Source organism: Pithys albifrons, chromosome 13, assembly GCF_047495875.1.
Source record: "Pithys albifrons albifrons isolate INPA30051 chromosome 13, PitAlb_v1, whole genome shotgun sequence".
NCBI lineage: Eukaryota > Metazoa > Chordata > Aves > Passeriformes > Thamnophilidae > Pithys > Pithys albifrons.
The window spans coordinates 2515942-2530981 of NC_092470.1; the positions used below are offsets into that span (position 1 = coordinate 2515942).

Here is a 15040-nt window from a genome sequence, read left to right on the forward strand (position 1 = left end):
GATTTTTCTGTGGCTGCTGAATCAGTCGGGGCTGATTGTTGCTGACATGCGGTAAACAGCTTTGGGGCGGCGGTAATCCTCCAGAAACTTGTGCCGGCCCTCCACCTGACCGTAGGTGTTGGCGGTGCAGGTGCACAGCGCGGGGTGTGTACTCTGACCTCTCCCGGCTCTGCGCGCCGTGAGTAACGCCGAGCGGCCCCCGGGGCAAGAGGTGGAGTTCGGAACGCTCAACAGGTTATTTCTCCTCCGTGTGAAATTAAAGGCTTGCTTTGAAACTAGTCTGAGTTTGAATTTCGAACTCGTTTTTAGCTTGTGGCGCCTGAGTAGTCGCTGTGGCCTCAGCGCGACGAGTTGCCGTGGTGTGTTTGCTGGTGCTGCCGGAGCTCGGCTTGGTGGTGTTTGCTTTCGAGTGAAACTTTGTGGTTTCGGTCTGATGTCACTTACTGGTATGCACTTATTCGGGAGCGATATTCTCCAGGCTGAGGCAAAATGCACACCTTACCGCATTGCTTCAGAAAAACTTCAGTACTCGAGGCACTGAGTAACAAGAAAACTTACTATAGTTGTACGGTATTGTTAGCTGGCGATTTTATCAATCCTGAAGTCTTACTTTGGAGGCGTTTTCAAGGCAACTTCAGCTCCCAGAGTGGAATTTAAAAGACTTAAAGCTAGTGTTGACCTAGTGAGTTTGATGCCTCTCCTACGTATGCTTTCAGAGATACTTTATTACGTTTTAACATATATCTGCACACATTTCAATAATAAATATGTGTGATGGGAGCAGTAACTTATTTGGGGTAATGTTTCTCCCTGGTGGCATTGCCTAGCTGTGGAGACAGATAAAACGGAGTTTTAAACCCTTTCAAATGCCTTTGTATTAACAACAAACAGGAGTTGAAGGTAAATGTTGTCTTAGAGTTCTGCAATGCCAGTAATTGTGAGAAGTGGCATCAACTTAAATTTTGCAGATTTTCTTTTAAATCAAAGTGTAAGGTTCTCATTTCCAGTTCAAAATGCTCTCTTAAAATACACAGTCTCTTTTGTGAGACTGTGGATAAATGCTGCCTTTCACATATGCATGCACTGTCTTACAGTTTTTTCTAATTCTAAATACAGAAGTAGTGTCTATATTAATTGTAGACTGGTGTAAATTTGGAGTTATTTGAAACTCTTCCTGCTCATGGTTCATATCACGTTGGCCCTTTGCCTACATGTGTGCAATATCAGCCAAACTAATTATACTGCAAGGTATGTTAATTTAAGGATGTTGCAAAATATAGTCTCACTTTGGTTTCACTCTTCACTGCTGTGCTTTCAGACTTACAGAAGTCATGTATTCAACATAGCATAAACATCAGGGGGAAAATGGATTTTGTGAGTCTTGTCACTTTGTCAGTGTAAGTTCTTACAGTACAGCTGTAATACCTTTTTATCAAAATTGTTTCTTTTTGATCTTGATCACAGAAATGGCTTTGGAGACTAGAATCTGATGCATCCAGTTCATGTGAATTTCCTTGTCAGAACAGAACAGCTTTCAGTAGATGCACAGAGTTATTTGTACTTCAGCCATTAGTTCCTGGGCCACTGTCCATTAAAGTTATAGATGGAAAGATTAAAAATATTTTTGAAATGCCAAAGTGTTGGAGGACTTCAGTGTTCAAGTTTCAGATCTTGCTTCTTTCAGTCACCCCTTTGGACATGGTGTCTGGTTTCTCGTTTTTGGGGTTGTAATGCATTTAAAATAAACCTCTGTGAATCAGAAAGGATATTGAGATGCTGGAGCGGGTCCAGAGAAGAGCAACAAGGCTGGTGAAGGGACTGGAGCACAAGTCCTATGGGGAGAGGCTGAGGGAGCTGGGGTTGTTTAGCCTGGAGAAGAGGAGGCTCAGAGGTGACCTCATCACTGTCTATAACTACCTGAAGGGAAGTTATAGCCAGGTGGGGGTTGGTCTCTTCTCCCAGGCACTCAGCAATAGAACAAGGGGGCACGGGCTTAAGCTCTGCCAGGGGAAATTTAAGTTGGATATCAGAAAAAAATTTTTTACAGAGAGAGTAATCAGGCATTGGAATGGGCTGCCCGGAGAGGGGGTGGATTCATCATCCCTAGAGATCTTTAAATGCAGATTGGACGTGGCACTGAGTGCCATGATCTGGTAAAGGGACTGGAGTTGGACCAAGGGTTGGACCCGATGATCTTGGAGGTCTTTTCCAACCCAATCGATTCTATGATTCTATGAATGGTCTTGTCTTAATAGTTACTTAATACACCCCTTTGAGCCTTGAGTCCATGTCCACATTTATCTGGGCACACTTGAGGGGGAATAAAAAAGCATTAGCTGAATAATTCTTATTTGTGCATGAGGGAATCTCGGCTGCTGTGATTGATTGTGTTCCACCCTATTATCAACAGCCTTTAACAAACAGTCTTTCACTGCCCTTCAGTTTTGATTACTTAGCTTTTTCCCTGCTATGCTGTAAAAGAATGTGGTTTTATTTAAGGTGTTACCTGCTTGTTGTAGCTGTTGGTAGCACACAATAGAACATGGTGAGAGGATTGAAGTCTTGCTTGCAGTCTGATCTGGCTGGGGCTGGTTTTGCAAAATGTGAGGGGCCTGATCTCTGATGTGTTTGGGCAATGCTGAGGGATGCTGTGGGAATGGTGTGTCAGGGGCTTAGCAATGGGTTATGAAGCTTTCTACCTTTCAGCTGGGTATCAATTATAGTCCACATTCGGAAAAAAACCAAACAAACCAAAACAAAAAGCTTTTAAATAGTAAATGTGGGGCCAGGACTTGCTGAATCCTGGAGCCTTTTTGCTTGCAGAACCTGAGTTCTGGCGCCTTCCTTCTAGTTCTAAATACATTCATGAAGGATATTTCCCAGTCTTTCACCTCAGTCCTGTAATTAATTGAATTTTGGGTATTCTAACTGGTTTTCTAGCTCCAGGTATGTATCTGGTAACTACATTTTGCATCAGGAGTTGAGAACATGATCATGTTAATGGTTCAAGACATGCTGATGGCAAGGACTCTTTGGTTGCCTATTCTGGAGGGAATGGCCTGTGGTCTTCATAAATGTAGGCTGGCATTCTACCCAAAAATCTTACTTGGAGACAGGAATGTATTTGTTTCTTGCAGAGGATGTATATGGAGGCTTTTTAAGTGTTTTTTAATGTGATCTGTGAGATAGTTAAGTTTGGAACAGTATTTTTTTTTTCCCATGTAAGTCTCTACATGAACATTGTAGACTTAGATCAGTTCTCCAGTTGTTGGTGAGATTCTTCAACTGTAAAAACAAAGAAATAAATACATAGAAAGTATGTATGGGAAAGTGACTGAGGATTTGGTTTTACTTGAGGTGCATTTTTCAGTATGAATTTGATTGCAGTATGAGAAGAGCTGTGAGCTCCACACTCTGTAGGTCATTATGGAGTGTGTTCTGGAGTTTGCTTCTGGTTCAATGTGCACCATAAAGATTACTGTAATGTAAACAGAGCTGGAAATCTGAGTGTGCCTGGCAACTGGTTCCACCTTTATAGAGTGGAAAATCTGTAAGACCTTATCACTGACCAGCTGGATAATCTTTGTGTCAGGCAAAACGTCTAGAAACAGGTTATTGTACATCATAGGTATGTGATGTGCACATTTCACTTCAGTTACATTCTATGAGAAGAGATACCATGCAGGACAAAACATGATACTTTAAATAAGTTTTTGAAGTCAAAAGTGGTCATTGAGCTTGAATATATGTCTGTGTTGACACTGCAATAGACCATTGTTGTCAAAACCTGGGCTATCATGTAAATCCTTGTTATTAAATCCTCAGCCTAAGGTACTGAGTTGGGAACAGAGCTGTAACCAGTGTACTGCTCAAGCTCTGAATTGTGCTAAATATTTTGGGTTTATTACTTCAAATGCTATGCAAAAGTGTTGCTATCTTAGGTCACAGCTCTCATCCAAAGGCTTTATATCAAAGTTGGTGGGGTTCTGACCAAGGACCTGAGTGCTCACCCCTTTGGTAGAGGCCATGCAGTGGGAAACAGGATCCTCTTCTGTTTTGTTCTCCTGGCCTCTACAGAGGAAAGGCCACGTCTTGTCTACACCAGGGCAGTGGGAAAAACCTGATTACAGTCACAGTGTGGGGACAGTAAAACCATATGCCTGTCCATGTCACAATTATTAGGCCCAACGTTTGGTTTAGAACTCTGTAAAATTCTGAGTGTCTTTCAGTTAAGGGATAGTGTTTGAAGCCAATGGTTATTGTTAAGTTTTTGTTGTGGGTTAAAAAAGACATTGGTCATTTACATAACAAATTTTTCCTTGTTATTATGGTATAAATACAACAAAAATTAATATCAAACTATGCTCAGTGTTTTCTCAGGCAAATATATTGCTAATGACTTCTTCAGTGAGTGTACTGATTAAGCAAACAGCCGCAGGGAAGTCTTAAAATGAATTCCATGGTTCTCTTCAGTGTATTTATGCTGAGTCCAAAAAGTCCTGAAATGAAAACATTGTCTTGTCTTATAATTACGCTATTTTCGGGGCTGATTATTCAAATATGCACTGTACACTCACAAACAGCAGGGATGCTCTTGTTTCAAGTGGCTGTGGCTGTTCAGTGAAGGCTCTGAGGAAATGGAGGGCCACGCTGAGCTGAATGTTGTAGGGCCAGTGTGGGTACCTTGGGTCCTGCAGGACAGCAAGCGCTGCTGAGGCCACGAGTGTGGTGACTTGTCCAGGACTTTGCTTGGTTATCCATGAGATTTTCCTACTGTGTTACATCCTTGGATAACTCTGTAAGCCCCAAGCGCTGTGGACTGTTTGAGTTCTGTAGATGTCTTGCTGCAGAGATGGAGAACAGCCCCAGTATGTGCATGCCTGAGCACTTGGCTTATGTTTGCTGTTCCTCACTCTGTAGGATCTTCCATAGCTCTTTCTGGTTCTTTCCTGCATACACACATCAGGATTTATTTGGACACTTGGAAAAATTAACCGTATTGTTGGTGCTAAAAGTTGAAATATTAGCTGTATGTTAAAATAGTATTTATTTTCTCAAGAGTATTTGGTAATCTCTAATAGGATTCTTGTTTCCTAATCCATTATAAACAGATGTTCTTCCCTTTTGTGGTGGGGGAGGGCAGCCTAAATTCAGTGAGTTGATAGTGGTAGGGAGTGTTGCCTTGGAGAAGTTCCCCTTCTTGGGAGAAGTGGGAAAATGTACTGTGACCTTTTTTGGTCTGCATAACTCATCATAGGGTGTTTGGTTAATTTTCCATAGCAGAGAAAGCAATAACAGAACTTGCTATGGCTCTGATGGTCTTTTTGTCTCTCCACCCCCACATATCCAAAGTACTGATAGGCTGAAAATAGGAATTGAGCACAAATAGGCACTTTCTTTGTGCTTTCCAAGGCTTTTCCCAGTAAGTGCTGCACTGAAGAGCAGCCTTCTGTCTTCCTCACTGCTGCCTTTTACATTGGAGCTCTTCTTAGGAACTTCATTATCAAATATTCTCCCCACCCCTCCTAAACAGGCAGTAATTAGTTTCAACTCATGATCCCCTGGGATTGTATAAGCAGTTCCTGCAGTTTGAACTGAATCCAGTACAGTGTCTTCCCCTCTGCCCCACTGGGTCAGCAATCGCTTTAACAGATGGCCCCATTTTATGTATCCAGCTTAAAACTTTGCTTGTAACTGTTAAACGGACCGTTTGCAGCTCTTCACACTCTGGGCTGGTGACTCTTCCTTAGGATGTACCCAGGTGGGACATAGAGTGAGCAAGGTGAGTAGAGGCTGGTTTGTACTCTTGAGAGCGTGTGGTGGTCCAGCTTTGGGATGTCACTCCTGGAGAAGAGTTGGTGTGGCTGGAATAACATCCACTGCCCTTCCCTACAAACCTGGGTGGTTGTTTTCTCTAGAGCAGCACCGCTACCGGTGGTGCTCCTGCTGCAGGAATGACTCAGTTCTGGTAATCAGGAACTTCAATAACACTCAAGTTTTAAGAAGTGACTTGAGGCTGAAGAGATGCTGCTCAATTTTTTTAAGTAGAGTTAATTAAAAAGAAGTAATAACCTTAAATTATAACTAGAAGCAATAGCATAATGAAACAGGACAGATTGTGAAATTTGAACAGTGATGTCAGTTTTTCTATTACTTTAAATTACAGCAGTGGTGATAGGAGTTTGCAAAAGGAATGACCTGACACATACTGCTATAAAGCAATGTATAAAAATGTATTTTAAAGTCTTAAATTAAAGAAAAAGTAAATAGCCCATTGGGAAGTATATGGACATTGCTGCTTTCACCTTCATTGAAAATGTAATAAGTATTAATTATGTCATCTGAAAATTCACTGGTTCTTGTAGAAAGTAACAATTGGAATGGCTGTAACTGTAGAACTCCAGGAGTAACTTTGAGGTGCTACTTGAAATGTGGTATCAAATAATTATTCAGTTCTAAATCGTATGGGATCAGGATAGTACCTGGAGCTAACTATGCCAAGTATTGTTTATCTGAACAAATTCCAAGACTCATAATAAATACATAGTTCATGTTCATTTTAGATGACTGGCTTGGCCACAGTGAAGTCTGGAAGAAGGCCAGATCATGTTAACCCTCTTAGCACAAGGTGCTTGTTAAAAAACCTTTTAATCTTATTCGACCCAGCATTGTTCCTACAGGTTATTTGGAAAAAATGCTCTTTTGTCCAAGAATGCCTCCACATGAATTAGGTTTCCAGCATAATGTTAGGTGAAAAAGCTCCAGGCTTTCCCTATAAGCCTGGACTCCCTGAAATAGTTTTTTGCAGTGGGTATTAAGATCTTAAAGCCAAGCTTGAAGGCATGGCTTTCTGACAAAAGAACTTGTGTTTCCTTCAAAATTAAAATGAAGTTGTGGAAAGTGATTGGCCATTGCATACAGGATAAACCTCTCTGTTAATAACCCAGCTATGAAATTCCTGGAGGGTAATCTCATCTGAGAGAACTAAATGGACTTGCATTTTGATTGGGGTTTGCACTCTATGGATAATGTAGATTGGATTAATGCTCCTAAAAGAGGGAGCCTTTAGCTAAGGAATACAAGAAAGGTATACAGGTTTATAAAGTCTTGTTCATGGCTTGAACCAAGAAGATGTTTCATCTGAATCAGATACAGTGCTGTAGAAACACTCTATAGTATGTTGGCTTTTTTCCCCAATCCTTCTTATGTAGTTTCTTGTAGTTTGTTTATTGTTGATAGTTGGGATGATAAATCTGCCCTAGAACTGCCCAGGAAACTGCTGAGTTTAAATTAGGGGATCTATTGAACACCTGGTCAGTATGGAACTCTGAATATTTGGCTTAGAGCTGTTGGCTGCTGTATTTTACATTACTTGGGTGCAGTAGCACCAGTTAGATTGAAAAGCACTTGTTTGTGCCTTGGCTGATTTCACTGCTGCCCATCCTGCATGTGAAGACGAGTTTTGGGGACAGAGGTTGAAACATTAGGTGTATATTTGATTTTTAGTTTTGAAGAGCTCTCTTAGCCTTTGAGGTCAGAGGTGATTCATTTGAAATAAACCAATGCCAGTGTAAAAGGTTTTTCTTACTTGTGTTTATCTGCAATCAGTAAATGTTTCTTTATCTTGGGAAGATGTGTAAGCAACTGTAAGAAGCCAGTGGTTGGGAGTTGCTGAGATCGTTGCTCCTTTAAAATAACCAGTGCTGTTGGGTGTTTTTTTCCTTTCTTATTCCAGCATTATGAGGGCACCTTTTAACTGTATAGTTGCTAATGCTTGGAGTATCTTTTTGCCTGTAAACTTAGTTTGGTTTACAGTAATGTGAGATCTGTGTCCTGCAGTTCAAGTTGTGTTTGCATCTTAAACAGGCAGCAGATGCCTTTGAAACTTGAATGTGATGCTTCTGCAGCGTGTCTCTTGCTAGCCTGAACTTCTGGCTGCATTTACTATCTCCATTTAAAAAAATCAGCCATGCCTTAAGTAGTTACTGATAATAAAAGTACTTCAAATGAAAGCAAGCAGTCAGAGAAATAGTGCATAGGCTTTTTTCCCCCCTTCTTCTCTATGAGTAAAATAAAATTTAGAATTTTTACCATGTTCTTTATATTTGTCCCTGGTTTTAGTCCCTTCTGTGTGTATGGTGAATGTTTGAATTCACTAGAACTAGATTTATTAGTGGTAGAGTGGCAGGGAAAGCAGCCAGTGATGTGCTGGGCAGGGTGGACTGAGCTGTGGGAGCTGCCGGTGCAGGTGCTGCTGCTGAGCCCTGGGCTCAGGCTGGGAGTGGGTGCTGTGGGGTGGGACAGCACAGGGGCACAGGAATCAATCACAGAGTGCTTCTAATAGTTTGCCTCTTTCTGATTGAGCTGTAGGCAGCTGAATGGTGCATTTTTAATCTTGTGAGGTTAATTGACTGAGGGATCCAACTTTTCTTTTCTATTTGTAGAAAAATCTGTTAATAAAGTCAATGACTGGCCTTGCTTTGCTGTGAGGAAATTGCTCAGGATGTTTATAGCTGGCAGTAATAATTTTTCTTTTCTCGGATAGAAAGTATTATTTTTCAAAGCAAACTAAACCCTTAGTATGAAATTGCATTTTGGTTGCTCTACCTTTTAACTTCTGGAACAGGACCTTTTAATTTATTCAGTAGTAGTTGCAGTCTCACTGTGTTTAATAGTCAGATTTACGGAAAACAACTTTAAACATTTTGAAACACTTATTAGAGAAACAGAAAACCCCTCAAAGATATTTTTGCTCGATAATCTACTATAGACAATGTTACAAAACTTAGTAAGTAGTTTTCCCCTCTATGAGAAGAGCAGACTTTTTCATGTTTTTATATTCCTTTTTTGAATAGTTTTTGCTTTAGTCTGTATTTCTTGGCTATGCTTTCTGTGTGGAGGTTAGTATGGAGCTGCCCAAAACATAATACCTAAAATCTGTCTGCACTGTCCCAGCCCTTCAAGCGATGTAATTATGTTGCTTGCAAGCGATAAGCCAAGGCAATTTACAGATTACTGGGATGCTTGAAAACACTGACCTTTCAGGTCACTCGGAGCACTCCTGTTATGCAGAGCTTGCTGTGGCACTGCTGTAATGTGCTGGCCTGTCACATGCTGACTAACTTGCAGAAAGCTTTGATGCAGCTGTTTTAAAAATGCCTTTGCTGACTGATGGGCACTCAGGCCCCTGCCCGTGGACAAAGCCAGCTCTCATGCCGTGCTTTCAGCCCCCGTGTTCTGTAACAACGTTTCTTCCCTGCTGACTACACACCCAGTTCTTATCTGGGCCCAAATGTTGACTTGTCTCCATTTAAATTGTATTCGTGTTAATTTTCACTTCAAAAATAGTCGTGTGTGTGAGAGGTTTGGTTTGTGTGGTTTATTCAGGGCTACCACAAACAAGCAGCCTTGAAAAGTTCCTGTGGTGGATTTGAAGAATGGGTGGATTAGGGAGAAGAAAGTGTGTGTGACTGGGCAGAGCAGGGGAGGGAAGGGATTAAAAGAACAATGGTCCTTTATTGATAGTGAGCAATGCAGTGGAAAGCAGTTTGCTGCCATGTAGCATTTATTGTATAGGCGTTTGAGCTCTGATGTCTTTTCTTGAATTGGTGTGAAGAATTGGAAGAATTTGACAAGTAAATGTTTATTTTTAGTGTCTGATGCTCTGGTAACTATGCCAGTACCACCTTCTACAGGACTAGAGCATGAGTAAATATTAGACTAACTTGATTTCTTGTTTACTATCTTTACTTTCATTTAGTTTTATTAATAGTTGTTAGATCAGGTAGTACCTGATTTGCAGGGATCATGGGAAGAGGAGAAATAAGTCCAAACTATAAAATCTTTAATTCCAGTAGTCTGAAGAGACTGTTACAAGGATAAACTGGTTTTTTTTTTCTTTCCAAAGACACAGAGAATCCTTATTCTCACTGAAAATAAGGTGCTGGATGTTTGGGGGAAATGAACATCTAACCTAAGTAAGCACAAAGCAGCCCATTACCTGTGAAGGGCAAGTTTAGCAATTCACAATTTAGCCTTTGTTTCCAGGGAGCGTGTTTATATTTAATATATTCTGTTGGTTGCCTGTGCCTCAGATTCTAAGCCTGGTTGAGTTCAGTGTGTTTGGATCAAACCTGAAGCATCTTTGTTCTGTTCAGTTCTGCTGAGAGGTGAAAAACAAAGTGGAGATACCTGATTGTTACTGTATAAATGTATCATGGATAACATTTTAATAATTCCAACAGAGCTTCTGTCGTGCATCATTGGCACCATTGTGTTCTTGTCTGGGGGGGAGTGTGGCTACAGGTGTTCACCTGTTTGCTGCACTTCCAGAAACTGCAAAATGTGCATGACCTGTGCCTAAAATACATTGAACTAATGGTGCATATTCAGGAATAAGCAGCTGGTGTACTTTAAATTGCCTTTGCTATTTGATTACGTAGCACACAGTGACAGTGCACTAAAACATAAATTTGAAGTTGTTGAAGAATGTAGAATATTTTTCCCAATATAGCAATGCAGTGAAGAGAATGGAATAGAATGAGTAATAATTTTACAACAACAACCTAATTACATAGTGAGTATTTTCTTATTCTTCTGGATATAAAGTCTGCACTCTTTGTAGTAATTGTTAGGACAAAAAAAATTGATTTCTGCTTATATTCAAATGATCTTTTTTTGTTGTTGCACTGCTATAGAATAAAGAATTTTCCACAGCTTGGTTCAAAATGTGTTAATCTAAATCAACTGACATGGCACTGTGAGGCAAAAAAGATGCATTAATTACACATGTTGATAACATTACTGTGGCTTACAGGATTCAATTTCAGAAGAAATTACTTCTGAAGGTGAACCCACAAAAATCAGTGGAAAAGATGCAACTAAATCAATAAATTGATACAAGAAGTACAAGTTTAGGTGCTCTCCCTGCACTTAAATTTCTCTGACAATTCATTAGAAATTACATGACTGTGAAGGTGCTGTTATCAGTCAAGCTTTGAAAGCTTTCTGACATAAGTTTTCCTTTGCTGGTGAGTTCTGGCTTTACAGATAAAACTGTGCCACAGCTGTCTTTGCTGGAACTGCTCTTTCATGTCTCATCTTTCTGATCAGCTTTCTCACTGGGTTTATCCTCCACTACTTAGTCTTCAGGATTTTTTTTCCCAAAGAATACTCTGGATTGAATGTTTTCTCTGCAAACTGTGGCCTCCTGAAAGGTTTTTCCATTGAACTGACTCATCAAAGAGGTTTGTCTGGTGTACTGGAGCTGAATTCTTGAGGTTTCTTACTCATCTGGGGAGAGGTCCCTCTGAAAGAACTGTATGTATGGCCAAACTTCGCGAAGGAAGCTTTGGGCAGGGCTGTCCCCACGTGCCCTTCCAGCCTGCGCAGTGGATTTCAGGTGAGGCTCAGCATGCACAGAACTGGCCCCACCATTTCAGTCCTGAGGTTCATCTGCCACGGCCGAGCGAGCTTGGACAGTGCCAGTGAAGTCCTCAGGACTAGAACCTACAGCACCCGGCATTGCCCAGGAGGTCTCCCATCCAAGGACTAATCCGGGGCTGACCCTGCTGAGCTTCCGAGATCTGACAGGATTGGATGTCAGGGAACTAAGGCTTGCTGAATTTGCAGGTTTGTTGCTTTCTTCTCCTTCCACCATCCCCAGTACCTGGTTCTTGGTGACATGTAACTTGATAGTTTTTTTGGGCAACAGTTGAATGAACTGTAGCTGTAACCTGGGATAAACAGGTCATTTGCCAAAATTATCAGGTGTTTCAGGTGCTAACCAAGAGCTTACCCGGTTTCTTCTCCAGCCTGGTTGGATAAAGAGCCAGAATGTCATTCATACTTCTGCATTTCAAAAAATGTGCCGCGTAAACAAAAGAGACATCTGCCCATTAAGCACAGATGAGCAACACTTGCTAAGAGGTGGATTTGATGGGTAGCATCTCTCAGTAGTTATGTATAGACTTCTATTTTTAGTTTTGTGTTCAGAGTTCCTCTTCTGAAGTATTCTACGTGCTTGTCTCCACCATATCTTGGCTGGAAATCAAGGATTAATCTTGATGAAATGCTGAGGACTTAGGGAGAAGGAGCCATTTCTCATAAGTCTGTCTCCTAAGCATGTAGTGTCTCTGCTTGTATTAGTGCATAGTTGATTCTTAATTAAAAGTTGAATTGAAGTCATAACATCCACTGTTACATTATGAGCATGTCTTGATGTTGTGGTTGGTTTGGGATTCTTCACTTGGTGTGTTTTATCTGTGCAAAATCAGAACACTGTACTTAAGCACAGAAACAAAATAATTAATTGTGTTCCTAGAAGGTGTCAAACTGACTGCTGGAGCAGATAATTGCAGTGATGTGTCTCTGTATTAGGTACTTAGGGCTGAGCATTAAGGTAGCTCAGCTCTTCAGGCCTCTACAGACAGGGAGACCCCCAGTAGTTTGACTGTAATGGCAGTTCTGAAAATGCCATGACATTCTCCTGCTATTCAACCTGCCAAGAGAAAGCTTTTTGGTGTCACTTACAGTGCAGATATGCCTCCATTTTCATTGTCAATATTTTTGATACATTTACTTGGGTTTATTTGTAGCTTTCTTTAATATCTGTCTTGGGTTGAGCTGGCAAAATGCCAACTGCTCAATACCAAGTCAGAGCCTCTCTCCTCTTACCAAGAAAAGAGAGAAAGGGAAAAAAACCTCTCAAACTAAGTTTATGCTTAAACAAGCTACATATACAGAAAAAATTAAGAGAAAACTACAATATAACACATACAAGTTCTGTATAACAAGCAATAACCTCCCACTCCCCAGTTAATACAAAGCCCATTACTCTAGATCCATAAGCACTCTAAAAGACACCCTGCAAGAAAGAAAAAGTATAACAACAAAATATTTCTCCTTCCCTGAACTCAAACAAAAGGCAAGTGGCAGCAGCAGCAGCAGGAGCAAGGCCCAGCACAGCAGAAGAGCTGCAGCACATTCTCCTTTTACTTCAGCCGTGATGGAACTGCCCAAACACCTCCCACTGCTGCATCACATCTTAGGTTTGCATCATCTGCTATGAAACATTTCCTGGGTTACCCAGGCAGGTGAGAGCTGTCTCTCCCAGCCCACGTAGATTCTCTGAGCCTGCTAATTTGAGGCCCAGCTAAAACCACTACATACCTCAGTAATTTTTAATTTTTCTTGGTGAGGGCTTGTTGAGTGCACAAACTTTCTTCTTCTGCCTCTTGATTTTGAAAGCAAGTCTGTGAAAGTAACTGAAGCTCAGTCAAGCAAGAGCATTACTTTTGGTCATGTTGGATAACTCTTTGTGGACTGATACAAACGGCTTGTGATGCTGAGTGTTCTCCTGACTTACACTGGAGTAGAACTAATTTTTTTGGTGGTAAGGAGGAGAGCCCCTTAAATGTCTTTTGGAGCAAATGTGAAGTGAATTCATGAAAAAATAAAAATGCTTAGCAAGTCAGTCAACTTTACCATTCTGTCAGGCTTGTTTAGGCAGAGCTCCAAGTGCAGGCTTCAGGTACTACACTTGTGTGTGTTTTGATGCTTATCACTTGCTTACATGACAAGCTCAGATTTCATCTTGGAAAAAGTGTGTACCCAAAGCTAATATCAGTAGCAAAAAGAAAACCTAAAAATGTGTTTGTATTGTATCCTAAAACTAAAGAAAACCTAAAATATTGCTTTTGAAAATTATTTCACAGCAATACCAATGTTTTTATTTAATTGTACTGATGCAGTGCTGTGTACTCTGTAGGTTATTGGAAATGACAGTGACAATTTCTCCCCTGCCTGATGCTTTGGAACAGCCTTCCCTGCAGTTTGGAGAGGCTGTTGCAGAAACTTTGCATTTCTGCAACGTGTTGCACTGCCATAGGTCTGTTAAGTATCAATAATCTGCCCTATTGTTTTGATAAAACTTGTGCTGCCTCTGATCTTTTGAGAATAAACACGACTTGTGGGAATTTGTTGCATTCAGAATGTTGAAGTTCAATAGAGCTGCTTTCTGGAGTGCAGGGAGTCCTGGAAGGGTACAGGGGTGAGGTAAAAGTTGGGTGAACTTGATACATCTTCCGTTTGCAAATAGGGTGTCAGGTTATGGTTTTGTGGGTTTTAAAAAGTTTTTAAGTTAAAGTGTAATCAGAACAACTTTCAGAAACAGAGAATTTGCTCTTGTTTAAGGGCTTTGAGTTTACTGAACCTCTGTTTTTAAGGATGGTTCCAGGTAGGTAGAGGATGCAGCTCTGTAGAAGCACAGTGTGTTGTAAAGCAGCCTGGATCATTTCTGCCCACATAGTTTGCTCACCTGCTTGGGAATGTGCATTCCAGAGTGGTGATGAATGGACACGATGCAGTTTTGGTCAGGAATATAGTCCTGTGTCCTTGATATACTTGAAATGGTGGGAACCAAAGTTCCAGTGTCTTGTGGTTAAAGCTGCTGCTGAGGCAGTTTGTTCCACTGAAATGAGTTTATTTTTACTTCTTGATCTAAATACAAAAGTAGCTTTGTGACCGTTTTTAAGGTTAACCTTTGGCTTTCTGGGTGTGTTTTTTTTTCTTTGTGATTGTGTTTTTAGTTATATTTGGGCTTTTTTATCACCTTAAAACTGCGTTGGGGAAGTAGAAGGTCAAGTGGAAACTGCAAATAAAGGCCTTGAAGCTATTTGACCTGAAAGATTGTCAGTTTTGGTAATTAAAGCTTTTTGAGTTTTATGTAAAATTCAGTGCTAGATCATGTGCAATGGTGGGAATAATTGAAGGTCTACCAAATGGATTTCATGAGACGAGGGCATTCCATTGCTTTTGAAGTGCACTGTTTTGCTTTGTCTGCATTAGGAACATGCTGCTAGGGAGTTCTGATCTGGGCAACAATTACTGCTCTTGAGTATGATGGTGAGTTCCCATGTCCCTTCCCTTGCTTTGATGTGCAAACAGGAAAGAAAAAAATCCTAGCTGTGTGTCTATAGGATGGGATGGGAAAGATACGTAAATGTGGATACCTGCAGAGGTCAATTTGAAGCCTGTGTTC

The 15040-nt window shown here is 40.8% G+C and overlaps 1 protein-coding gene across 4 annotated transcripts in view; it reads left to right on the forward strand.

Annotated features, from left to right (window-relative positions):
* TJP1 (tight junction protein 1) overlaps positions 1 to 15040 on the forward strand; it is a 166989-nt gene that overhangs the window by 96464 nt on the left and 55485 nt on the right. The window lies entirely within an intron of this gene.